General features: G+C 43.2%; 2 long non-coding RNA genes across 3 annotated transcripts; both read right to left on the minus strand.

Annotated features, from left to right (window-relative positions):
- Positions 1–7,548: 7,548 nt before the first annotated feature.
- Positions 7,549–11,982, minus strand: LOC309358783. The gene is made up of 3 exons (XR_014163595.1): positions 11,935–11,982; positions 10,189–10,366; positions 7,549–7,758 (listed from the first exon to the last, which is right to left on the minus strand). It is a non-coding gene; the product is annotated as an uncharacterized lncRNA (long non-coding RNA).
- A 2,608-nt stretch (positions 11,983–14,590) lies between these two features.
- LOC309358746 lies at positions 14,591–25,324 on the minus strand. 2 transcript variants are annotated; one of them, XR_014163549.1, is made up of 3 exons: positions 24,721–25,324; positions 15,691–15,817; positions 14,591–14,800 (listed from the first exon to the last, which is right to left on the minus strand). It is a non-coding gene; the product is annotated as an uncharacterized lncRNA (long non-coding RNA). The 2 variants fall into 2 exon arrangements; XR_014163550.1 differs by lacking the exon at positions 24,721–25,324 and having other exon boundaries at positions 15,691–16,278.
- Positions 25,325–27,830: the final 2,506 nt, after the last annotated feature.

Raw genomic sequence — 27,830 nt, forward strand, 5'->3', positions numbered from 1 at the left:
GGACTACTTGAAAAAGCATTATAAGTTGTATGAATGTTAAAAAATGTTCCTTTCTAGGAAAGTACAGCTTCAGTATCGGTAAATTTTTGAATTGGTAAATAAGGCACAACAAGACAGAAGTGGTGTAATGAAATAATTTTATTGTGTTGAAACTAAAAATTAATGGATTTGGATTGAAATGTTTAGAGACCAGATATCACGATAAAATGGAAGATATATTATTATGTTTAAAATAAGTCAACAAATTGCTGAGGTTTTGGATTTACAGAGAATGCAGTGATCGGAAGATGGGGGGAGTCCATTAGATTTATGGAAACATGTATTTGCAATTTGAATTTTGAATATTACAAACCTAATAAAAATTATATTAAAAAATAAAAAAATAAAAAAAAATAAAAATTTAAAGAATATTTTAAAAACAAACAATACTTTGCATCAGTTTTCCCATGAAAAACATTGAGTTAACCAGCCTGGAATCACCTGGATCCCCACTGGGGGCCATTTTTAAGAAACAGTGTCATGTGGACCATGTTCCAATCTTTAGAGGCAGGTCTTATGAACATTTCAGTTCCTCAACAGCTCATGCATAGAGCCCTTCTGGACCTGGGGATATGATTATCTTTGTCAATTAATTTGTCAGGCCCAGGGACCTGCACTATATCTTCTGCAGTGAAGGGTGAAGACTGATGCTAATAATTTATCCAGCTGCTCTACAATTTCCCTGTCTTCCTTTCAAACGACCTTCTTCATCCAAAATTCCAGCTCCCCACCCACCACCCAGAACCAGTTCCCTCCTTCTAACAAAAAGAAACAGTATGCTATGTTGGTCTTTGAACCAGATTTCTATTTTCTTACTTAAGTCTTTTGGCCACTTCTCATGTATCCTACTGGAATCCTCTTATCCCTGAGTGGAATGTTCCTGACCTGCAGTTTTTGCTCCAGCTAAGATTTTGTTACTGTGCTTCTGAAAAACACCCCACAAAAGGTGATGGATCTTTGAATCAAATCTTTATTGTCTCAGGAGGACATGAGCTTAAGAGATGGAGTTGAGTTGATGGATTCTTCAACTCCAGGTTGGTTCTTCATGGTGTGGAGTTTTCATAGGAAATGAGAAGAACTCTTCTTAATATATCCGTGTACTCCCAGAAGTCGACCTGGCCATTGTTTCTTTCCAAAGCTTCATCAATGACAGAAGAGGCCTTTTTGTTGTGCAGTTGGGAGAGAAGAAAGAAGGAAAGATGGTTACAGTGGCTGAAACCAGTGGAAAAGGCAAGACGTCTTCTGATGAATTCAAGCACACACAAGAGTATGATACATTTAGTCATCCGTCTTGGGATGTTCTAGGACAGATGTGTCTCTCCTAATGTCATGGGGCTCCCAACTCCCATTGGCCCCAGTTAGCACAGCCAACAGTCAGAGATGACAGAGGTTGTGGTCCAGACACTCCTGGGGGAAAACACAATGGGGAAAGCTGGCTCAGAAAAATCCAAGGTTGGAAGCAGTGGTAGTTTCAGCCCCATCCTTCAAGTCTTAGCAGGCTGATAACCAAGGATAACTTACAGGAGGGATGGGAAATCTGCCCCCCTCCCCGAATATTGCTGGACCCTTCAACTCAAAGTGACCCCAGCAGTTGACAGGGCAATTCCTGCACTCAGGGACCAGAATGCATTGCAACCATTAGAACCAAGAAAACAGTAACTTGTAACATGGAATTTTTCACAGAGAACATTCTAATGCATTTTTTGTTTCCTCACTGTCAGATTTCATAACACTTTGTTAAATTTTATGCCAGATTGATTCTAACATTGGTTTTCACTTTTTACCTCTTGAGTAAACTGTTTAGAGGTCTTTGTAGATTAAACAGTAAAAGTGTTGCACCCAAGTGGGATTTTCCTTTCCTTTTCTGTCTGTGGAACAACTTCTGCAAGCATAACAGAACATCCCCTCCTTCTTCTCCTCAGCGCAGTCACAGAAAATCCACTCTGGAAGGTTGTGGAGAGGGAGCAGAGGGAGGAGAGAGGGAGGAGGCTTGGCTGCCCTTGTGCAAATCATTCTGCTAAATAAATAAAAAATGAAAAAGTACTTTAACAGGTGACCAGTACCAGCCAGGATGGGGGAATGGTAAGTAATTGCTTTACAACTGAAGGGGATATAGCTTCAAAACAAGAAATTTAATAATAATACCGGCTCAGAGCAGGTAAGAACAGTAAAACAATAAAACATTCTAAAATCATTTTATTATAAAATTAATCCCGAAAAGGGAAAAGCAAAGGGCAATCTGAGAAGTGAGGATTTTGAAAAGATGCCAAGAACTGAAGTGCTTCCCCCATTGCAAGCAGTAACCCAACTGAGCAACAAACCACCCTCTCCTGCTCCTCACCTGTGGCATGTCTGGAAGCTGGTCCTTTACCAGTTGACGCAGTCCTCTCTCACTCAGCACACGGCGTTCCTTAGGCTGAAGCATTGCACTCTCATTCATGCCCATTCTCTGTGGTTTTTCTGCATACATATTGAAAACATTGATTATGTTAGAAATGGAGCACTCCAGTTCAGTCCGGCTGCCTGACATGTTGACCTGTCAAGGGAATTTTCAGGTGAGTCAAGGAAGTAGAGGAAATGGGGACAGACTCCAGCCTTCCTCTTGAATGGTGATTAGTTGCCACAGAATAATATTTAAGCTCCATGCTCAAAGGGATTTGGCAGAACATCAAGCTGGGCAACACATGCAGATGGGAGGAGTACAAGTAATATATTTAATGCAGCAGCATCATCATCAACAACATCATCAAACAATCAATGTTAAGGAAGTGGAGGAAATGGAGTTAAACTCCAGCCTTCCACTTGAATGGCAATTAGTTGCCACAGAATCATATTTAAGGTCCATGCTCAGAGGGATTTGGCAGAACATCAAGTTTCCTTAAACTTCCAGTGATGCCACGCCATGAGAAGTGCTAAATTGTAATTTCTACAAAGATGGTAGGTAAAGGGAGGACTCACCCAGGTCAGCAGCTGTTCCCAATTGATGCCCCAGGAGTGTACGAGGAGCAGAAGGTTCGAACTGCATCCTGTATACCTGAAGAACGTCTCCACCCCTGATTTCAGACAAGACACTAAAGTACAGGTCTGAGGGCCTTCAAGTGGTTCCCTCAATGTGAGAAGGGAAGTTACAGAGAGGGCCTTCTGGGTGGTGGTGCCCACCCTGTGGAACTTTCTCCTATCAGATATGAAAGAGATAAACAAGCACACGACCTTCCATAGACCTCTAAGGAAGCTCCGTATCAGGAGGTTTTTAATGTCTGTTGTTTCGTTGTGTTCTTTTCTACTCTGTTGAAAGCTGCCCAGAGTGGCTGGGCAAACCATGCAGATGGGTGGGGGGCAAGTAATATATTTAATATATCATATATAGGTACCACTGTATAATCTTAATCTTAATTTTAGCACAGCCAACAGTCAGAGATGACAGAGGTTGTGGTCCAGACACTCCTGGGGGAAAACACAATGGGGAAAACTGGCTCAGAAAAATCCAAGGTTGGAAGCAGTGGTAGTTTCAGCCCCATCCTTCAAGTCTTAGCAGGCTGATAACCAAGGATAACTTACAGGGGGGATGGGGAAACTGCCCCTCCCTGAATATCCCTTGATTCTCCAGCTCACAGTGACCCCAGCAGTTGACAGGGCAATTCCTGCACTCAGGGACCAAAATGCATTGCAACTATTGGAACCAAGAAAACAGTGACTTGTAACATGGAATCTTTCACACAGAACATTCTAATGCATTTTTTGTTTCACCACTGCTACACTTCATAACACTTTCTTAAATTTTATGCCAGATTTATTCTAACATTGGTTTTCACTTTTTAAAAAGAAAGTTTGGTCTCATCTCGGGTAAACTGTTTAGAGGTCTTTGTAGATTAAACCGTAAAAGTGTTGCACCCAAGTGGGGTTTTCCTTTCCTTTTCTGTCTGTGGAACAACTTCTGCAAGCGTAACAGAACATCCCCTCCTTCTTCTCCTCAGTGCAGTCACAGAAAATCCACTCTGGAAGGTTGTGGAGAGGGAGCAGAGGGAGCAGAGAGGGAGGAGGCTTGGCTGCCCTTGTGCGGATCATTCTGCTAAATAAATGAAAAATGAAAAAGTACTTTAGGACAGGGGAATGGTAAGTAATGACTTTACAACTGAAGGGGAGATAGCTTCAAAACAAGAAATTTAATAATAATAATAATAATAATAATAATAATAATAATAATAATAATAATTTAAAAAAAATTATTTATATCCCGCCCTCCCCAGCCGTAGCCGGTCTCAGAGCAGGTAAGAACAGTAAAACAATAAAACATTCTAAAATCATTTATTATAAAATTAATCCCGAAAAGGGAAAAGCAAAGGGCAATCTGAGAAGTGAGGATTTTGAAAAGATGCAGAGAACTGAAGTGCTTCCCCCTTTGCAAACAGTAACCCAATTGAGCAACAAACCACCCTCTCCTGCTCCTCACCATTGGCATGCCTGGAAGCTGGTCCTTTACCAGTTGACGCAGTCCGCTCTCACTCAGCACACGGCGTTCCTTAGGCTGAAGCATTGCACACTCACACGTGCCCATTCTCTCTGGTTCTTCTGCATACTGATTGAAAACATCAATCATGATATAAAGAGAGCGATCCAGTTTAGTGTGGCTGCCTGACATTTTGACCTGTCAAGAGAACTTTCAGGTGAGTCAAGGAAGTGGAGGAAATGGGGTTAGACTCCAGCCTTCCTCTTGAATGGCGATCAGTTGCCACAGAACCATATTTAAGCTCCATGCTCAGAGGGATCTGGCAGAACATCAAGCTCCCTTAAACTTCCAGTGATGCCACGCCATGAGAAGTGCTAAATTGTAATTTCTACAAAGATGGTAGATAAAGGGAGGACTCACCCAGGTCAGCAGCTGTTCCCAATTGATGCCCCAGGAGTGTACGAGGAGCAGAAGGTTGGAAATTCATCCTGTATATCTGAAGAACGTCTCCACCCCTAATTTCAGACAAGACACTGAGGTACAGGTCTGAGGGCCTTCTAGTGGTTCCCTCAATGTGAGAAGTGAAGTTACAGAGAGGGCCTTCTCGGTGGTGGTGCCCACCCTGTGGAACATTCTCCTATCATCTATCAAAGAGATAAACAATCACATGACCTTCCCTAGACATCTAAGGCAGACCCATATCAGGAGGTTTCTAATATCTGATGTTTCATTGTCTTCATTTCTACTCTGTTGGAAGCTGCCCAGAGTGGCTGGGCGACCCATGCAGATGGGTGGGGGACAAGTAATATATTTAATATATCCTCATCAACATCATCATTATTAAACAATCAGTATATCTATTTCTAAGGGACTCTGGAAATTATTTATTGCTTTCATTAGATGGATCAGTGGTCTCGTTAGTAAAATTCAGGTCAAATTGCTATTTGGGGGATGTTCTTAAAAGTTTGGAACAGATCAATCCATTTTGCATTACCTTTTATGGGAAAGTGTGCCATCGTTTTGGTACGCTTTGGTCTTGGAATGCATTTCCGGATCGGATTAAATTTGAGAACCAAAGTACCACCGATAATCTTAATCCTCTTCCTAACTTGAAAACCCGTCTAAAGAAACAGTGTCCCATGGACCATATTCCAGTCTTTAGAGACAGATCCTGTTAAGATTTTACTCTGAACATCCCATTTAAATTCTTTAAGAGCTCCGGAAAGATTCTTTCTGAACCCAGGGATATGATGATCTTCAATATGTCAATTAATTTGTCTGGCACAGGTATTTAATGGAGGGGTGGACACTGTATTAATTTGAAAAAACATTGAGTTAACCAGCCTGAAATCACCTGGATCCCCACTGATGGCCAATTTTAAGAAACAGTGTCATGTGGACCATGTTCCAATCTTTAGAGGCAGATCTTGTGAACATTTCAGTTCCTCAAGAGCTCATGCATAGAGCCCTTCAGGACCTGGGGATAGGATGATCTTTATCAATTAATTTGTCAGGCCCAGGCTGAGATGGGAGTAATCAGACTCCCAAAATCTTCCCGGTGTAAGGGAAGGTGCAGTCTCATCCGCCGATGCCCAATAAACGAGCCCCAAGTTCATAAAGAAGGAGGAGGTGGGGGCACTGGATGGAAAGCCCCTGAGGGAGTTCAAATCTCCTGGACGCTGTCCCCGCGCGTGCCCCAAGTTCCATTTCTTAAGATGAAAAATTGGATTTAAGTTTTGGACATGCTTCAAGTGAGGAGGGGGAAATTAATCTGCCAATTAAGCCAGCCACTGAGGTGCTAAGATAGACGGAGAGGAAGAAAGAATAACATCTAAGTCGGTATGTTGGAACCAAATGGAAAAGGGGGGTGGGATAAAGCTTTTTTTCCTACTATGATTTATTACAATACCTGACAAACACCCACCCCCCCCCCCGAAGAACTGTTTACAATATTTACAGCAAGTGGGATGGGAAAATATAAGCTGTGTGGAAATAACAATACTATATAACGAAAGCTTTTATTTTTTGAAATGCTTGGAAGAAGATAAAAGACCCTCCAAATATTGATATTAGAAAGAAGCAGGGTCTCGTTAGCCGCTCGAGAGACTTCAAAAAACTCTGGAAAGAGCGAGCTGCAGAGATAAATAGCCATGGGGGAGGTGAGCTCTTAATTTGTTATTATATCTGCACTTCAAGTCCGATTTGGCAAATCTCCCCGGAAAGGCGAATGTTTGATGCAACCGGTCTGGAAAAATTAAGGAGCAAATGCCTAGATTTGATTTCATCGGAACTGAGAGAATATGGCGTCTGCCAGCAGTGAAATGACTTTTGGATTGATTTGGCATAAACACGAGCAGGTGAGGATATACCGCAATGATAGGAGAGTCAAGCATACAAAATTCAAACAGAAGCACATCATTGCTTACTTCAACTCACCTGTGGAAACAACTCAGAGGCCATTAAAGAAGGAAAGTTAATAACAGGAAGATTTAAATGAACTATTGGAAATTCAAGGCAGCAGAGATATAAGATGATCAGAGCTACCCCGAACTTGAAGCATGGGAAGTCCCAATAAAAATTTATAATTTGGCAGAATATTCGGACTATATGATATGTATTTGTATAATTTGGAATATTTAATGTGATTTGATTGGATTGTTAAAATGGAAAATTTAATAAAAATTATTTTTTTAAAAAAATGTCAGGCCCAGGGACCTGCACTATATCTTCTGCAGTGAAGGGTGAAGACTGATCCTAATAATTTATCCAGCTGCTTGACAATTTCCCTGTCTTCCTTTCAAACGACCTTCTATTCCTCTTCATCCAAAATTCCAGGTCCCCACCCACCACCCAGAACCAGTTTCTTCCTTCTAACAAAAAGAAACAGTATGTTATGTTAGTCTTTAAAGAAGATTTCTATTTTCTTACTAACATCTTTTTGACACTTCTCATTTATCCTACTGGAATCCTCTTATCCCTGAGTGGAATGTTCCTGATCTGCAGTTTTTGCTCCAGCTAAGATTCTGTTACTGTGCTTCTGAAAAACACCCCACAAAAGGTGATGGATCTTTGAATCAAATCTTTATTGTCGCAGGAGGACATGAGCTTTAGAGATGGAGCTGAGTTGATGGATTCTTCACCTCCAGGTTGGTTCTTCATGCTGTGGAGTTCTCATAGGAAATGAGAAGAACTCTTCTTAAGATATCCGTGTACTCCCAGAAGTCGACCTGGCCATCGTTTCTTTCCAAAGCTTCATCAATGACAGAAGAGGCCTTTTGTTGTGCAGTTGGGAGAGAATAAAGAAGGAAAGATGGTTACAGTGGCTGAAACCAGTGGAAAAAGCAAGACATCTTCTGATGAATTCAAGCACACACAAGAGTATGATACGTTTAGTCATCCTTCCTGGGATGTTCTAGGAGAACTATGTCTCTCCTAATGTCATGGGGCTCCCAACTCCCATTGGCCCCAGTTAGCACAGCCAACAGTCAGAGATGACAGAGGTTGTGGTCCAGACACTCCTGGGGGAAAACACAATGGGGAAAGCTGGCTCAGAAAAATCCAAGGTTGGAAGCAGTGGTAGTTTCAGCCCCATCCTTCAAGTCTTAGCAGGCTGATAACCAAGGATAACTTACAGGGGGGATGGGGAAACTGCCCCTCCCTGAATATCCCTGGACTCTCCAGCTCACAGTGACCCCAGCAGTTGACAGGGCAATTCCTGCACTCAGGGACCAAAATGCATTGCAACCATTGGAACCAAGAAAACAGTAACTTGTAAAATGGAATTTTTCACAGAGAACATTCTAATGCATTTTTTGTTTCCTCACTGCTAGATTTCATAACAATTTGTTAAATTTTATGCCAGATTGATTCTAACAATGGTTTTCACTTTTTAAAAAGAAAGTTTGGTCTCATCTTGGGTAAACTATTTAGAGGTCTTTGTAGATTAAACCGTAAAAGTGTTGCACCCAAGTGGGGTTTTCCTTTCCTTTTCTGTCTGTGGAACAACTTCTGCAAGCGTAACAGAACATCCCCTCCTTCTTCTCCTCAGTGCGGTCACAGAAAATCCACTCTGGAAGGTTGTGGAGAGGGAGCAGAGGGAGGAGAGAGGGAGGAGGCTTGGCTGCCCTTGTGCGGATCATTCTGCTAAATAAGTATAAAAATGAAAAAGTACTTTAGCAGGTGACTAGTACCGGCCAAGACAGGGGAATGGTAAGTAATGGCTTTACAACTGAAGGGGAGATAGCTTCAAAACAAGAAATTTCTTAATCCCGAAAAGGGAAAAGCAAAGGGCAATCTGAGAAGTGAGGATTTTGAAAAGATGAAGAGAACTAAAATGCTTCCCCCATTGCAAGGAGTAACCCAACTGAGCAACAAACCACCCTCTCCTGCTCCTCACCATTGGCATCTCTGGAAGCTGGTCCTTTACCAGTTGACGCAGTCCTCTCTCATTCAGCACACGGCGTTCCTTAGGCTGAAGCATTGCACACTCACTCGTGCCCATTACCCGTACTTCTATTGCATATTTATGGAAAACTTCAATTATGTTATCAATGGCGCGCTCCATTTCTGTCTGGCTGCCTGACATGTTGACCTGTCAAGAGAACTTTCAGGTGAGTCAAGGAAGTGGAGGAAATGGGGACAGACTCCAGACTCCCTCTTGAATGGCGATCAGTTGCCACAGAATCATATTTAAGCACCATGATCAGAGGCGGGTTCCAGCGGGATCTGGCAGAACATCAAGCTCCCTTAAACTTCCAGTGATGCCACGCCATGAGAAGTGCTAAATTGTAATTTCTACAAAGATGGTAGATAAAGGGAGGACTCACCCAGGTCACCACCTGTTCCCAATTGATGCTCCAGGAGAGTACGAGGAGCAGAAGGTTGGAAATTCATCCTGTATACCTGAAGAACATCTCCACCCCTGATTTCAGACAAGAAACTGAGGTCCAGGTCTGAGGGCCTTCTAGTGGTTCCCTCAATGTGAGAAGTGAAGTTACAGAGAGAGACTTCTCGATGGTGGTGCCCACCCTGTGGAACGTTCTCCTGTCATCTATCAAAGAGATAAACAAGCACACGACCTTCCATAGACCTCTAAGGAAGCTCCGTATCAGGAGGTTTTTAATGTCTGTTGTTTCGTTGTGTTCTTTTCTACTCTGTTGGAAGCTGCCCAGAGTGGCTGGGCAACCCATGCAGATGGGTGGGGGACAGGTAATATATTTCATATATCATCATCAACATCATCATCATTATTAAACAATCAGTATATCTATTTCTAAGGGACTCTGGAAATTATTTATTGCTTTCATTAGATGGATCAATGGTCTCGTTAGTAAAATAGAGGTCTTTGTAGATTAAACAGTAAAAGTGTTGTTGTTGACAAAGGACAGCTGGAGATATAAAGGGCCCCGTTACATTCAGTAGCTTAGGGCCTCATCAATCCTAAATCCGGCCCTGGGAAGAAGGGGCTGATATAAATAGGAACTGGCTTATTTATATCAAATCAGACCATGGGTCCAACGGGCTCAGTGATGCCCACACTGACTTGCAGGAGCTCTCCAGGGTTCCAGGCTGTAGTCTTTTCCAAGCCCTAACTGGGGATGGTGGGGATGCAACCTGGAGAATTGTAACCAAGAGAATTCTAACTGTAACCAAGGGAAGCAGTAACCCAACTGAGGAACGAACAACCTTCTCACCCTCCTCACTGTTGGCCTGTCTGGAAGCTGGTCCTTTACCAGTTGACGCAGTCCACTCTCACTCAGCACACGACGTTCCTTAGGATGAAGCATTGCACACTCACTCGTGCCCATTCTCTGTGGTTCTTCTGCATAGCTATTGAAAACATTGATTATGATAGAAATGGAGCGCTCCAGTTTAGTCCGGCTAAAGAAGGAAGAGAAGGCAAGCAAAATGTGAGGGAGATAGTGAAAGATACAGGAAATTGAATGCAGATTTCCAAAAAATAGCAAGGAAAGACAAGACGGCCTTCCTAAACGAGCAATGCAAAGAAATAGAAGGAAACAACAGAATGGGAAGAACCAGAGATCTGTTCAAGAAAATTGGAGATATGAAAGGAACATTTCATACAAAGATTACCATAATAAAGGACAAAAGTGGTAAGGACCTAACAGAAGCAGAAGACATCAAGAAGAGGTGGCAAGAATACACAGAGCAATTATACCAGAAAGATATGGGTGGCTCGTACACCCCAGGTAGTGTGGTTGCTGACCTTGAGCCAGACATCCTGGAGAGTGAAGTCAAATGGGCCTTAGAAAGCACTGCATATAACAAGGCCAGTGGAAGTGATGGTATTCCAGCTGAACTATTTAAAATTTTAAAAGATGATGCTGTTAAGGTGCTACACTCAATATGCCAGCAAGTTTGGAAAACTCAGCAGTGGCCAGAGGATTGGAGAAGATCAGTCTACATCCCAATCCCAAAGAAGGGCAGTGCCAAAGAATGCTCCAACTACCGCACAATTGCACTCATTTCACACGCTAGCAAGGTTATGCTTAAAATTCTACAAGGAAGGCTCAAGCAGTATGTGGACCGAGAGCTCCCAGAAGTGCAAGCTGGATTTAGAAGAGGCAGAGGAACCAGAGACCAAATTGCAAACATGTGCTGGATTATGGAGAAAGCTAGAAATTTCCAGAAAGACATCTACTTCTGCTTCATTGACTATGCAAAACCCTTTGACTGTGTCAATCCACAACAAACTATGGCAAGTTCTTGAAGAAATGGGAGTGCCTGATCAACTCATCTGTCTCCTGAGAAATCTCTATGTGGGACAAGAATCTACAGTTAGAACTGGATATGGAACAATTGATTGGTTCAAAATTGGGAAAGGAGTACGACAAGGCTGTATATTGTCTCCCTGCTTATTTAACTTACATGCAGAATTCATCGTGCGAAAGGCTGGGCTGGATGAATCCCTAGCCGGAATTAAGATTGCCGGAAGAAATATCAACAACCTCAGATATGCAGATGACACAACCTTGATGGCAGAAAGTGAGGAGGAATTAAGGAACCTTTTATTGAGGGTGAAAGAGGAGAGCGCAAAATATGGTCTGAAGCTCAACATCAAAAAAACGAAGATCATGGCCACTGGGCCCATCACCTCCTGGCAAATAGAAGGGGAAGAAATGGAGGCAGTGAGAAATTTTACCTTCTTGGGCTCCATGATCACTGCAGATGGTGACAGCAGCCATGAAATTAAAAGACGCCTGCTTCTTAGGAGAAAAGCAATGACAAACCTAGACAGCATCTTAAAAAGTAGAGACGTCACCTTGCCAACAAAGGTCTGTATAGTAAAAACTATGGTTTTCCCAGTAGTGATGAATGGAAGTGAAAGCTGGACCATAAAGAAGGCTGATCGCCAAGGAATTGATGCTTCTGAATTATGGTGCTGGAGGAGACTCTTGAGAATCCCATGGACTGCAAGAAGACCAAACATGCCTGACATGTTGACCTGTCAAGAGAATTTTCAGGTGAGTCAAGGAAATGGAGGAAATGAGGGCCTTTTTTAAGAAACAGTGTCATGTGGACCATGTTCCAATCTATAGAGGCAGGTCTTGTGAACATTTCAGTTCCTCAAGAGCTCATGCATAGAGCCCTTCTGGACCTGGGGATAGGATGATCTTTGTCAATTAATTTGTCAGGCCCAGGCTGAGATGGGAGTAATCAGCCTCCCAAATTCTTCCCGGTGTAAGGGAGATGCAGTCTCATCCACCGATGCCCAATAAACGACCCCCAAGTTCGTAAAGAAGGAGGAGGTGGGGGCACATGTTTTGGACATGCTTCAAGTGAGGAGGGGGAAATTAATCTGCCAATTAAGCCAGCCACTGAGGTGCTAAGATAATAATAATAATAATAATAATAATAATAATAATAATAATAATAATAATAATTTTATTTATATCCCACCCTCCCCAGCCGAAAGCTGGGCTCAGGGCGGCTAACAACAATCAAAATAATCCAACGATTCTAAAAACATTTCATTATAAAAATTAATTAAAATCAAATTTATGGCAACCAATAAGAAAAATTCTGTGCAGATTGCCAGAGGAGGGGGGTCAGGCTGCGCCCTGACCAAAGGCCTGGTGGAACAGCTCTGTTTTGCAGGCCCTGCGGAAAGATGTCAAGTCCCGCAGGGCCCTGGTCTCTTGTGACAGAGCGTTCCACCAGATCGGGGCCACAGCCAAAAAAGCCCTGGCTCTGGTTGAGGCCAGCCTAACCTCTCTGTGGCCTGGGATCTTCAAGATGTTTTTATTTGCAGACCGTAAGTTCCTCTGTGGGACATACCAGGAGAGGCGGTCCCGTAGGTACAAGGGTCCTAGGCCGTATAGGGCTTTAAAGGTTAAAACCAGCACCTTAATCCTGATCCTGTACTCCACCGGGAGCCAGTGCAGCTGGTATAGCACCGGGTGAATGTGATCTCGCAGCGAGGACTCTGTAAGGAGCCTCGCCACGGCATTCTGCACCCGCTGGAGTTTCTGGGTCAGTCTCAAGGGTAGCCCCACGTAGAGCGAGTTACAATAGACAGAGAGGATAGACAGAGAGGAAGAAAGAATAGCATCTAAGAATAACATCCAAGTTGGTATGTTGGAACGAAATGGAAAAGGAGGGGGGGTAAAGATTTTTATTATTATTATTTATTTATTACAATTTTTTTATATGATTTTTTTTAAATATATGATTTATTACAATACCTTAAAGGGACCTGGGTGGCACTGTGGGTAAAACCTCAGTGCCTAGGACTTGCCGATCGTATGGTCAGCGGTTCGAATCCCCGCAGTGGGGTGAGCTCCCGTCTTTCAGTCCCAGCTCCTGCCCACCTAGCAGTTCGAAAGCACCCCTAAGTGCAAGTAGATAAATAGGTACCGCTTTATAGCGGGAAGGTAAACGGCGTTTCCGTGTGCTGCGCTGGTGCTGGCTCGCCAGAGCAGCTTCGTCACGCTGGCCATGTGACCCAGAAGTGTCTGCGGACAGTGCTGGCTCCCGGCCTCTTAAGTGAGATGAGCGCACAACCCTAGAGTCGGACACGACTGGCCCGTATGGGCAGGGGTACCTTTACCTTTTTATTACAATACCATACAAACACCCCCCCCCCCCGGAGAACCATTTACATTATTTACAGCAAGTGAGATGGGAAAATATAAACTATGTGGAAATAACAATACTATATAACAAGCTTTTGCTTGTTGAAATACTTGGAAGAAGAAAAAAGACCCTCCAAATATTGATATTAGAAAGAAGCAGGGTCTCGTTAGCCACTGGAGAGACTTCAAAAAACATTGGAAAGACCGAGCTGCAGAGATAAATAGCCATGGGGGAGGTGAGCTCTTAATTTGTTATTATATCTGCACTTAAAGTACGATTTAGCAATTCTCCTCTGGAAAGGCTAATGTTTGATGCAACCGGTCTGGGAAAATTAAGGAGCAAATTCCTAGATTTGATTTCATCGGAACTGAGAGAAGATGGCGTCTGCCAGCAGTGAAATGACTTTTGGATTGATTTGGCATAAACACCAGCATGTGTGGATATATTGCAACAATAGACTTACAAACTGCAACAAAAGGAGAGTCAAGCATACAAAATTGCCACAGAAAATCACATCATTGCTTACTTCAACTCACCTGTGGAAGAACTCAGAGGCCATGAAAGAAGGAAGGTTAAAAACAGGAAGATTTAAAGGAACTATTAGAAATTCAAGGCAGTAGAGATATAAGATGATCAGAGCACCCCCAAACGTGAAGCATGGGAAGTCCGAATAAAAATTTATAATTTCGCAGAAAATTCGGACTATATGATACGTATTTGTATAATTTGGAATATTTAATGTGATTGGATTGGATTGTTAAAATAGAAAATTTAATAAAAATTATTTAAAAATTAAAATTGTCAGGCCCAGGGACCTGCACTAGATCTTCTGCAGTGAAGGGTGAAGACTTACTGAAATCTATTTGCCACTTCTAAAAGGTGTCTTGATACTTCTCATTTATCCTACTGGAATCCTCTTATCCCTGAGTGGAATGTTCCTGACCTGCAGTTTTTGCTCCAGCTAAGATTCTGTTACTGTGCTTCTGAAAAACACCCCACAAAAGGTGATGGATCTTTGAATCAAATCTTTATTGTCTCAGGAGGGCATGAGCTTTAGAGATGGAGTTGAGTTGATGGATTCTTCACCTCCAGGTTGGTTCTTCATGGTGTGGAGTTCTCATAGGACTTGATAAGAACTCTTCTTAATATATCCGTGTACTCCCAGAAGTCGACCTGGCCATCGTTTCCTTCCAAAGCTTCATCAACGACTGAAGAGGCCTTTTTGTTGTGCAGTTGGGAGAGAAGAAAGAAGGAAAGATTGTTACAGTGGCTGAAACCAGTGGAAAAAGCAAGCGGTTTTCTGATGAATTCAAGCACACACAAGAGTATGATACATTTAGTCATCTGTCTTGGGATGTTCTAGGAGAGCTGTGTCTCTCCTAATGTCGTGGGGCTCCCAACTCCCATTGGCCCCATTTAGCACAGCCAACAGTCAGAAATGACAGAGGTTGTGGTCCAGAAGCTCCTGGGGGAAAGCACAATGAGCAAAGCTGACTCAGAAAAATCCAAGGTTGGAAGCAGTGGTAGTTTCAGCCCCATCCTTCAATAGTTAGCAGGCTGATAACCAAGGATAACTTACAGGAGGGATGAGGAAGCTGCCCCCCCCAAAAAAATAACCCTGGACTCTCCAACTCACAGTGACCCCAGCAGTTGACAGAGCAATTCCTGCACTCAGGGACCAAAATTATGCCAAATTGATTCTAACAATGGTTTTCATTTTGAAAAATCTTGGGTAAACTGTTTAGAGGTCGTTGTAGATTACACAGTAAAAGTGTTGTTGTTGACAAAGGACAGCTGGAGATATAAAGAGCCCCGTTACATTCAGTAGCTTAGGGCCTCATCAAACCTAAATCAGGCCCTGGGAAGAAGGGGCTGATATAAATAGGAACTGGCTTATTTATATTGAGTCAGACCGTGGGTCCAATGGGCTCAGTGCAGCCCACACTGGCTTGCAGGAGCTCTCCAGGGTTCCAGGCTGTAGTCTTTCCCAAGCCCTAACTAGGGATGTGGGGATGCAACCTGGAGAATTGTAACAAAGAGTATTGTAACTGTAAGCAAGGGAAGCAGTAACCCAACTGAGGAACGAACAACCTTCTCACCCTCCTCACTGTTGGCATGGCTGGAAGCTGGTCCTTTACCAGTTGACGCAGTCCGCTCTCACTCAGCACACGGTGTTCCTTAGGCTGAAGCATTGCACACTCACTCATGCCCATTCTCTGTGGTTCTTCTGCATAACTATTGAAAACATTGATAATGTTAGAAATGGAGCGCTCCAGTTCAGTCGGGCTGCCTGACATGCTGAACCGTCAAGAGAACTTTCAGGTGAGTCAAGGAAGTGGAGAAAATGGGGACAGACTCCAGTCACCCTCTTGAATGGTGATCAGTTGCCACAGAATGATATTTAAGCACCATGCTCAGAGGGATTTGGCAGAACATCAAGCTGGGCAACCCATGCAGATGGGAGGAGTACAAGTAATATGTTTAATATAGCATCATCATCATCATCAAACAATCAGTGTTAAGGAAGTGGAGGAAATGGGGTTAGACTCCAGCCTTCCTCTTGAATGGTGATCAGTTGCCGCAGAACCATATTTTAGCTCCATGCTCAGAGGGATTTGGCAGAACATCAAGTTTCTTTAAACTTCCAGTGATGCCACGCCATGAGAAGTGCTAAATTGTAATTTCTACAAAGATGATAGATAAAGGGAGGACACACCCAGGTCACCAGCTGTTCCCAATTGATGCCCCAGGAGTGTACGAGGAGCAGAAGGTTGGAAATTCATCCTGTATACCTGAAGAACGTCTCCACCCCTAATTTCAGACAAGACACTGAGGTACAGGTCTGAGGGACTTCTAGTGGTTCCCTCAATGTGAGAAGTGAAGTTACAGAGAGGGCCTTCTCGGTGGTGGTGCCCACCCTGTGGAACGTTCTCCTGTCATCTATCAAAGAGATAAACAATAACATGACCTTCCGTAAGGCAGCCCCGTATCAGGAGGTTTTTAATGTCTGATGTTTCGTTGTCTTCTTTTCTACTCTGTTGGAAGCTGCCCAGAGTGGCTGGGCAACCCATGCAGATGGGTGGGGGACAAGTGATATATTTAATATATCATCATCAACATCACCATTAAACAAACAATCAGTATATCTATTTCTAAGGAACTCTGGAAATTATTTATTGCTTTCATTAGATGGATCAATGGTCTCGTTAGTAAAATTCAGGTCAAATTGCTATTTGGGGGGATGTTCTTAAAGGTTTGGAACAGATCAATCCATTTTGCATTACCTTTTATGGGAAAGTGCACCTTGGTTTTGGTACGCTTGGTCTTGGAACACATTTCCAGATCGGACTAAATTTGAGAACCAAGGTACCACGGTATAATCTTAATGTTCTTGATAACTTGAAAACCTATCTAAAGAAACAGTGTCCCATGGACCATGTTCCAGTCGTTAGAGACAGGTCCTGTGAAGATTTTACTCTGAACATCCCATTTAGATTCTTTAAGAGCTCCGGAAAGATTCTGTCTGAATCCGGGGATATGATGATCTTCAATTTGTCAACTAATTTGTCTGGCACAGGTATTTAATGGGGGGGGTGGACACTGTATTAATTTGATTTAAAAATTTAAAGAATATTTTAAAAACAAAGAGTGTTTTGCATCAGTTTTCCCATGGAAAATATTGAGTTAACCAGCCTGGAATCTTCTGCAGTGAAGGGTGAAGACTGATCCTAAAAATTTATCCAGCTGCTCTACAATTTCCCTGTCTTCCTATCAAATGACCTTCTATTCCTCTTCATCCACAATTCCAACTCCCCACCCACCACCCAGAACCAGCTTCTTCCTTCAAACAAAAAGAAACAGTATGTTATGTTGGTCTTTAAACAAGATTTCTATTTTCTTACTAAAGTCTTTTTGCCACTTCTCATTTATCCTACTGGAATCCTCTTATCACCGAGGGAATGTTCCTGACCTGCAGATAGTGGCCTGAAGCCTGGAGAGCAAGATGGGTCGGTGCACTTCAGCGAAAGCCTGCATTCGCTCCATAGGACGCACACACATTTCCCCTTCATTTTTAGAGGGGGGAAAGTGCATCCTATAAAGCAAAAAATACAGTAACTAAAGCTTTTGTTTTTTGTAATGCTTGGAAAAAAGATAAAAGACCCTCCAAATAGTGATATTAGAAAGAAGCAGGATCTCGTTAGCCGCTAGAGAGACTTCAAAAAACATTGGAAAGACCTAGCTGCAGAGATAAATAGCCATGGGGGAGGTGAGCTCTTAATTTGTTATTATATCTGCACTTCAAGTCCGATTTGGCAAATCTCTTCTGGAAAGGCTAATATTTGATGCAACCGGTCTTGGAAAATTAAGGAGCAAATGCCTAGATTTTATTTCATCGGAACTGAGAGATTTGATTTGATTGGATTGTTAAAATGGAAAATTTAATAAAAATGATATTTCAAAAAAAATGTCGGGCGGGCCCAGGTACCTGCACTACATCTTCTGCAGTGAAGGGTGAAGACTGATCCTAATAATTTATCCAGCTGCTCGACAATTTCCCTCTCTTCCTTTCAAACGACCTTCTTACAGAAATCTATTTGCCACTTCTAATAGGTGTCTTGATACTTCTCGTTTATTCTACTGGAATCCTCTTATCCCTGAGCGGAATATTCCTGACTTGCACTTTTTGCTCCAGCTAAGATTCTGTTACTGTGCTTCTGAAAAACACCACACAAAAGGTGATGGATCTTTGGACTTCCGGGGTGGCGCCTTCGGCAATGGCTGCCTCTCTCTGAATTGGAGGGACCAGCTCCGCGCGAAACGGGTCGTATCCGCTACTGCGAAGCGGGGACCCTCTCAAAAAATCACAGGCGGATGAAGCCTGTGACCATGGGACTTGGCGGGCACCTTTAGCGCCCCCCAACCCGCTAAGGAACCCACCAACGGGCTCCGGAGTGAAGAGGGGGAAGTGGCGCGGTGCTGAGAGTCATCGGCTATTTCCGTGTAGCAAAGCCACATAGCTGTTGCCGGAGAGCGCTGCCTTTTTCCTGGAACAATTGGGACTTTAAAACAACAACCCGTGAGTAGTACGGAAATTGGATTCTTTAAATATCCTCAAATTCGGCACTGATCGGCACTTTCTGTAAATATTCTAAAGCAAAGAACCTCCAACTAAGGTCGTGGAGAGCTTTATCTTTTGCAAAAATTTTAATTCTACTGATTGAGATCACAAGAAAATTTATTTGGAAGCAGAGGAACCTGGGGGGGGAAGGACTAAATTTAAAAATTGATGTGCCACCCCCCCCCCCGGGGTCGGGAGTGGGCTGTGAGAGCCGGTTGATGAGCAATTGAACAATTTGACAGCTGTCAAGTTAGCTGTCAAGATACAAAAAGAGGACTTTGTTTCTGCTGCTTATACTGGTTACAAGTTTATGTTTTAAAAGAAGGAAGGACTGCTAGAATTTAACGTATGGTACTTTTGGTTTTGTGCTGAAAGGAGTAAAAAGAAACTTAAATCTCCCTAGAGGGAGTCTTGGGACATTGCATTAAGAACCAGCTGAGAAATTGTTTTTTGACCTTGATATGCTTAAGAATGGCAGCTGGTAAGGAAATCCAGTCTGAACTGAACAGGACTTTCTTTCTCTTGGGAAAGTTGCAAGGTCAAATAGGTGTTTTGACTACAAATGTTACAACTTTGGGCACAAGAGCTAGAACTAGCAATGAACTTGATAAGAACTTGGTACAGGAATTCTACTTAACTGAACAAACAGAGAAACTTGAGAAGGAGAATAATGTTGCCTTTGAAAGGAAAAAAGGGGGGACTCAACCCTGCAGATGCAAAAGGTGAGCTGCAACTTGAGGCTTGACATGATGGTAACAAGAAGAAACAAATTTCTGAAGATGGAAGCCTGGCCTGAATTGGAAAATGAAAGATGGAGAGACCTCCTTATCTGGAGATCATATGACCCTTGGATTATAAATTTGATTCAGCTGGAAGTTGGAGCTATGGGGACATTTGGAATTCAAAGGAGAATGAAACAAGATGTGGAATACTCTATAGGCCTTATCTTCAAGTACGTAGGCCTGACTGGAAGAAACGTGGATGCTGCAGGGCGAGAGTCTCCCCGAGATTTGGTCTTGAATATTAAAGACTATCAAAAAGACTGGCAGAGGAGTTATGAGAGAGATTTAAGAGCCTCGGACATAAGATGACCGGGTTGATGGTCTTATTTTGAGATTTGTTGGGGACTGAAACCGGGAAGGGGGGTGGGTGGAACGAAAAATGGGAATTTAAAGTGTACATAATATAAGTTGCTTTTTTGTTTTATTTATTTTTTTGTCTTACTTTTAGGAGAATTGGAAATTCATGGAAGGGAATTTTCTTTCGACCTTAGGGAAATGTTTTAATAACAAGTACCGTTATATAGGTTTGGATGAGAGTTAAGTTTGGATAAAGTAAAAAAGTGGTTTTTTAAAATATGGTAAAATTAAGGTTTTTGTTGATAAGATGTTTGAGAAAGGAATTGGATACGGATTTGCTGAACCAACAATTTGAATCAGAATACAAAAAAGGGAGGTATGAGGAGGTCTGGGAAATAAGTTAATGAAAAATAAGTAACGGAAATTTTATGTGTTTTTAATCATTTTTATTTTATTTATTTTTTTCTTATTTTTGTATGTATGTTACTTTTTCTTTGTTTCTCTTTGATTTTTATTGTATTACTATTGGAAACTTTAATAAATATTCTTTTTTAAAAAAGTGATGGATCTTTGAATCAAATCTTTATTGTCTCAGGAGGACATGAGCTTTAGAGATGGAGTTGAGTTGATGGATTCTTCACCTCCAGGTTGGTTCTTCATGGTGTGGAGTTCTCATAGAAGCACATAATAAGTCTTGATACCAAATCCACGAACTCCCAGAAGTTGACCTGGCCATCGTTTCCTTCCAAAGCCTCATCAACGACAGAAGAGGCCTTTTTGTTGTACAGTTGGGAGAGAAGAAAGAAGGAAAGATGGTTACAGGGGCTGAAACCAGTGGAAAAGGCAAGACGTCTTCTGATGAATTCAAGCACACACAAGAGTATGATACATTTAGTCATCCTTCCTGGGATGTTTTGGACAGATGTGTCTCTCCTAATGTCATGGGGCTCCCAACTCCCATTGGCCCCAGTTAGCACAGCCAACAGTCAGAGATGACAGAGGTTGTGGTCCAGAAGCTCCTGGGGGAAAACACAATGGGGAAAGCTGGCTCAGAAAAATCCAAGGTTGGAAGCAGTATGTGATGGCCTGGGAATCTGATTCAGAGGCTGAACCTGAAGAATCCCAGCCTGCATAGGAGTTCCCTCCTCCAGGGCCGGCTGAGCCAGGGCAAGGGCTTGAATCAGAAGGGCCCACACATGTGCCGGATCCTCAGGAGCAGACACCAGATGAATCCACTCTGGCTCCGGAGGTGATTGAGGACCTGTTGCCTGAAGGTGCTCCTCTTCCAGCCCTGTCAGGGGAGGGGGAGGTTGCCTCTGGGTCCAATAACCCTCCAGCCTCTCCTGAGCTCAGGGCAGAGAGGCGGAGGGAACTAAGTTCTCTCAGGAGGAGTGCTCGCCTCCAGGCCAGGAGAGGCAAGTCACCTGTGGATCAGGACCGCCTTGGGCCCAGAGGTGATAAAGGCCAGTCAGCCCAGTCCCAGGTTGTGGGAGCAACATTGCTGGAAACCTATTTCTGCCAGCACCCTGACCTGCTCTTCAATAGCAGGCTGATAACCAAGAATAACTTACAGGAGGGATGGGAAAACTGCCACCACCACCCCCCCCCCAAATAGTTTTGATATTTGTGGACGCGGAGAAAGCCTTCGACAATATTTCTTGGAGCTTTATGAGGAAGAATCTCCAGGATGGGGGTAGGCCAAGGGTTTGAAAACGGTATAGGTGCAATATACTCTGAGCAAAAAGCTAAGTTAATTGTAAACAATGTGGTTACGGAAGAATTTAAGATAGAAAAAGGGACACGTCAGGGGTGCCCAATCTCCCCATTACTCTTTATATCAGTCCTGGAGGTCTTGCTGAACATGATTAGAAGGGATCAGCTGGTTAAAGGGGTACAGGTCGGAGCTAAACAGTACAAACTGAGAGCATTTGCAGATGATCTGGTACTTACATTACAAGAGCCAGAATCTAGTACTAAAAGGGTCTTAGAATTAATTCAAGAGTTTGGTCAAGTAGCAGGATTTAAACTGAACAAGTCAAAAACTAAGGTATTAGAGAAAAATTTAACAGCTATTGAAAAAGAGAGGTTTCAGAATGAGACAGGTCTAACTGTGGTTAAGAAAGTGAAATATTTGGGGATCAACATGACAGCTAAAAATGTGAATTTATTTAAAGATAATTATGAGAAATGTTGGACAGAAGTGAAAAAAGAATTAGAAATCTGGTCAAATTTGAAGCTTTCCTTGTCTGGTCGAATTGCAGCTATAAAGATGAATGTATTGCCTAGAATGTTGTTTTTGTTTCAAACATTGCAAATTGTGGACAAGATGGACTGTTTCAAAAAGTGGCAGAAAGATATTTCTAAATTTGTCTGGCAGGGCAAGGAACCCAGAATAAAATTTAAGATTTTAACTGATGCAAAGGAAAGGGGGGGATTTGCCCTGCCAGACTTTAAACTTTACTATGAATCAGCAGCTTTCTGCTGGTTGAAAGACTGGCTGCTTCTTGAGAACACAGACATTTTGGATTTAGAAGGTTTTAACAATATTTTTGGGTGGCATGCATATTTGTGGTATGACAAGGTTAAAGCTCATAAAGCTTTAAAAAATCATATTGTCAGGAAAGCATTGTATAATGTCTGGATTAAATATAAAGACTTGTTGGAAAACAAAACCCCAAGGTGGTTGTCGCCAATGGAGGCAAAGGCTGTGAAAAGACTCAATATGGAGTCCAAATGGCCGAAATATTGGGAAATTCTGGAACAAGAAGGGGATAAATTGAAATTGCAGAGTTTTGAGAAATTAAAAGATAAAGTGCGAGACTGGCTTCATTATTATCAAATAATGGAGGCTTATAAGTTGGACAGGAAGATTGGCTTCCAGGTGGAAAAATCAAAATTGGAAACAGAATTGTTAGAACCCAAAACTAAGAATTTGTCAAGAATGTATAACTTGCTGTTGAAATGGAATACGCAGGATGAAACGGTTAAATCAGCTATGATCAAGTGGGCACAAGATATTGGTCATAACATTATGTTTGCTGACTGGGAACAGTTGTGGACCACTGGTATGAAATTTACGGCATGTAATGCCTTAAAAGAAAATATTATGAAAATGATTTATAGGTGGTACATGACCCCAGTCAAGCTTGCAAAAATTTAACACTTGCCTGATAATAAATGCTGGAAATGTAAAGAGACTGAAGGTACATTCTTTCACCTCTGGTGGACATGCCCAAAGATTAAGGCTTTCTGGGAAATGATATATAATGAAATGAAAAAGGTATTTAAATATACCTTCCTGAAGAAACCAGAGGCCTTTCTCCTGGGTATGGTCGGCCAATTGGTGCCAAAGAAGGATACTGTAGAACATTTTTTATGTATGCTACAACAGCAGCAAGAATACTCATCGCAAAGTATTGGAAGACACAAGATCTACCCACCTTGGAAAAATGGCAAATGAAGGTGATAGACTATATGGGACTGGCAAAAATGACTGGCAAAATCCAAGACAGGGAAGAGAGACGGCGGAAGAAGATTGGAAGAAATTTAAGGATTATCTTAGGAAACATTGCAAAATTAATGAATGTTAGAATGACGTTGGTTTAGAAATTAAGTGTTCTCAGCTGTAATGATTAAGTAAAAAGAAAAGAAAGGCTAAAAATCAAATGAAAAATAAGGGAGAGGATTTGCTGAATTAATAATTAGAAATTGGAATACAGAAAGGGGAGGTATGAGGAGGTCGGGGAAGTAAATTATAAGAAAATAAGGGATTGAAATTATACTTGTTTTTGTTTGTGTTTTGTTTGTATTATTGTTTTGTTTTTATATAATTTTTGAAACTTCAATAAATATCTTTTTAAAAAAATAAAAAAAGTTCTCTCAGGAGGAGTGCTCGCCTCCAGGACAGGAGAGGCGAGTCACCTGTGGATCGGGACCGCCTTGGCCCCAGAGGGAGCAACATTGCTGGAAACCTATTTCTGCCAGCACCCTGACCTGCTCTTCCAGAGTTCCTGACCATGCCTGGCTCCTTGCCTTGGACTCCGCTTCACCCTTGACAGACAGCCTCCAGACCCTCGACCCAGGACCGGACTCAGACCATGCCGCACGGTAACCTCCCCAGGACCAGCACACAGTGGTAGTTTCAGCCCAATCCTTCAATAGCAGGCTGATAACCAAGAATAACTTACAGGAGGGATGGGGAAACTGCCACCACCACCCCCCAAATATCCCTGGAGTCTCCGACTCAGAGTGACCCCATCAGTTGACAGGGCAATTCCTGCACTCAGGGACCAAAATGAATTGCAACCATTGGGACCAAGAAAACAGTAACTTGTAACATGGAATTTTTCACAGAGAACGTTCTAATGCATTTTTTGTTTCATCACTGCTACACTTCATAACACTTTGTTAATTTTTATGCCAGATTGATTCTAACATTGGTTTTCACTTTTTAAATCTTGGGTAAACTGTTTAGAGGTCTTTGTAGATTAAACCATAAAAGTGTTGCACCCAAGTGGGGTTTTCCTTTCCTTTTCTGTCTGTGGAACAACTTCTGCAAGCATAACAAAACATCCCCTCCTTCTCCTCCTCAATGCAGTCACAGAAAATCCACTCTGGAAGGTTGTGGAGAGGGAGCAGAGGGAGCAGAGAGGGAGGAGGTTTGGCTGCCCTTGTGCGGATCATTCTGCTAAATAAGTATAAAAATGAAAAAGTACTTTAGCAGGTGACTAGTACCAGCCAGGATGGGGGAATGGTAAGTAATTGCTTTACAACTGAAGGGGAGATAGCTTCAAAACAAGAAATTTCTTAATCCCGAAAAGGGAAAAGCAAAGGGCAATCTGAGAAGTGAGGATTTTGAAAAGATGAGGAGAACAGAATTGCTTCCCCCTTTGCAAACAGTAACCCAACTGAGCAACAAACCACCCTCTCCTGCTCCTCACCTGTGGCATGTCTGGAAGCTGGTCCTTTACCAGTTGACGCAGTCCTCTCTCACTCAGCACACGGCGTTCCTTGGGCTGAAGCAATGCACACTCACTTGTGCCCATTCTCTCTGGTTCTTCTGCATACATATTGAAAACATCGATTATGTTATCAAGGGCGATCTCCAGTTCAGTCCGGCTGCCTGACATGTTGAACCGTCAATACAACCTTCAGGTGAGTCAAGGAAGTGGAGGAAATGCGGACAGACTCCAGTCACCCTCTTGAATGGCGATCAGTTGGCACAGAATCATATTTAAGCACCGTGATCAGAGGAGGGTTCCAGAGGGATCTGGCAGAATATTAAGCTCCCTTAATCTGCCAGTGACGCCACGCCATGAGAGGTTACGAGTTGTACTTTCGAAGAAGAAAGGGAAGACTCACCAAGCTCTCCATCTGTTCCCAATTGATGCCCCAGGAGTGTACACAAGTATTATCTGGACTGAGTTTGTTTGTTTGCTCTCTTCCTGTCCATTACCAAAGCAAGACACTGGTTCAGCATTTCCAGTGCCTCAGTGGCATATGCAAAGGAGAAATAGAGCTGAGTGTAATCAGCATACATACTACGAACCTCCGGATAAACCCACCCAGTGGTATATATGTCAGAGGAATGTGCCACTCTCCAGGCACCATGCTAGTTTTCCTGTTAACCTCCCCGTCTGCGACTCCCGGCAGGATGCAGGCGAGGTCTCTATCGGTGATCCTCCTCAAACGTGAGAAGAACACACCACTCTTCCCTCCTCCCTGCCTTCCCCAGGGAGGGGAAAGAGACAGACAGAAATATATTTACATGCCTTTATTTCTGTCTTTACAGCAGTACAGAGAAACACGTCTGCACTCTCCATACACCAACAGCAGAGAGAGAGACTCCACCCCTGTACTTCCAGTACAGGTCAGATGATACACTGAGCTAACATCTGGTGCTCAGTACAGTGAATAGACGTGCCCCTTCGCTCCCATGGTACAGTCCCATACATCAACATCCTGTTTGGCTTTCCAGCCAGCTGCAGCTCGCTGCATTGCTCCTTTTTCGTAACATATATATGTGTGTGTGTGTATATATATATATATATATATATATGCTTTCGTAGATTTTCACGGGTACAGGAATGCAGGTTTTGGTGTCCTCGGGTGTCTTCCCGTGTAAAAGTTGGGGTGTCTAGGCGACGTTTCGACGAGGTCTCACTCGTCATCTTCAGGCTGGTGCTTTCGGCTTCTTGTTACTGGAACAGAGCAGGATCTCAGTGTTTGAGTTCCTATAAATACTGTTGAGGGGGTGTGGTGTATAGCTATACACCACACCCCCTCAACAGTATTTATAGGAACTCAAACACTGAGATCCTGCTCTGTTCCAGTAACAAGAAGCCGAAAGCACCAGCCTGAAGATGACGAGTGAGACCTCGTCGAAACGTCGCCTAGACACCCCAACTTTTACACGGGAAGACACCCGAGGACACCAAAACCTGCATATATATATATATATATATATATATATATATATATACACACACACACACACACACACACACACACACACATTTTATTGGTTTTTTTACATATCATTTCCAAAAATCATTTAACATTACCGTATTTTTCGCCCCACAGGGCGCACTGCCCCAGAGGACGCACCTAGGTTTTTTTGCGGGGGGGGGAAATAAAGAAAAAAAATTATTCCCTCCCCCAGGCACGGGGCTGGCGTGGGGGAAGCCCAAGCATCCCCCAACCCCAGCCCTGAGAACAGCCTGCTATCTGCAAGCCTAGGAAGCCCGGCGGGAAGTCGCGCCGGTCCCCCCAGGCTTGCGGAAAGCTGCGCGAAGCCCGGGGCTGCAGGCAGCTCTGCGCAGCCATCCGGAGCCCAACGCGACTTCGCGCCAGTCTCCCGAGGGTTGTGCAGAGCTTCCTGAAGCCTGGAGAAAGCCTGCATTCGCCCCATAGGACGAAAGCCTGCATTCGCCCCATAGGATGCACACACATTTCCCCTTCATTTTTGGAGGGGGAAAAGTGCATCCTATAGGGCGAAAAATACGGTAACTTTGTGGATATTTCACTTCTCCCATTGCAAGAATCTTCTGACAATGTTTTCAGAAAGGAGGGGGCAGAATCTGCTCATCACTTCTTCCGAGAGCCAGTGTGGTGTAGTGGTTAAGAACAGTAGACTCGTAATCTGGTCAACCGGGTTCGATTCCCCACTCCTCCACATGCAGCTGCTGGGTGACCTTGGGCCAGTCACACTTCTTTGAAGTCTCTCAGCCCCACTCACCTCACAGAGTGTTTGTTGTGGGGAAGGAAGGGAAAGGAGAATGTTAGCCGCTTTGAGACTCCTTCGGGTAATGATAAAGCGGGATACCAAATCCAATCTCTTCTTCTTCTTCTTCTTCTTCTTCTGCTCCAGCATGACTCTGTGGAAGTCTGAGTGTTATCTGTGTACAGTGGTACCTCAGGTTACATACGCTTCAGGTTACAGACTCCTCTAACCCAGAAATAGTGCTTCAGGTTAAGTACTTTGCTTCAGGATGAGAACAGAAATTGTGCTCTGGCAGCAGCGGGAGGCCCCATTAGCTAAAGTGGTGCTTCAGGTTAAGAACAGTTTCAGGTTAAGTACGGACCTCTGGAACGAATTAAGAACTTAACCCGAGGTACCACGGTAGAGATAAGATGACTGCTTAAGCAACTGTAACACTCATGCAGTCCAGTCGTCTCTGTTAGTCTTTAGTTTCTAGTTTATTTTTCGTTTGCAGTAGCTGTTAAAGAATAAAGAAGTTACGTTTCAGAGCCGTCATTCGTGTAGTTCATACTCTGCTGTGCTCTGCGGACTTTGGCACTGAGTTTGGTGCTCACAGCTCAAAGCTGTGAGTCCATAGCAGTTAGACCTGCTTCCCTGCAGTGGAAGGTCTCTGGAAGTGCTTTCCCAGTCGGGGCTGAAGAGGTTGAGCCCAGTCGTTGGCACCAGCTCAAAGGCAAAGCTGACATTGGTTATGGGGCCCAGTGGCTTCTGACGCTGATGCCAGACGGCAGAACAGAAGCTGCAAGTTGGATTTATTTGCGGTGCCCGGAAGCAGAGTTTTCGGAGCTG

Source organism: Podarcis melisellensis, assembly GCF_964234715.1.
Source record: "Podarcis melisellensis genome assembly, chromosome: 16".
In the NCBI taxonomy this organism is placed as follows: domain Eukaryota; kingdom Metazoa; phylum Chordata; class Lepidosauria; order Squamata; family Lacertidae; genus Podarcis; species Podarcis melisellensis.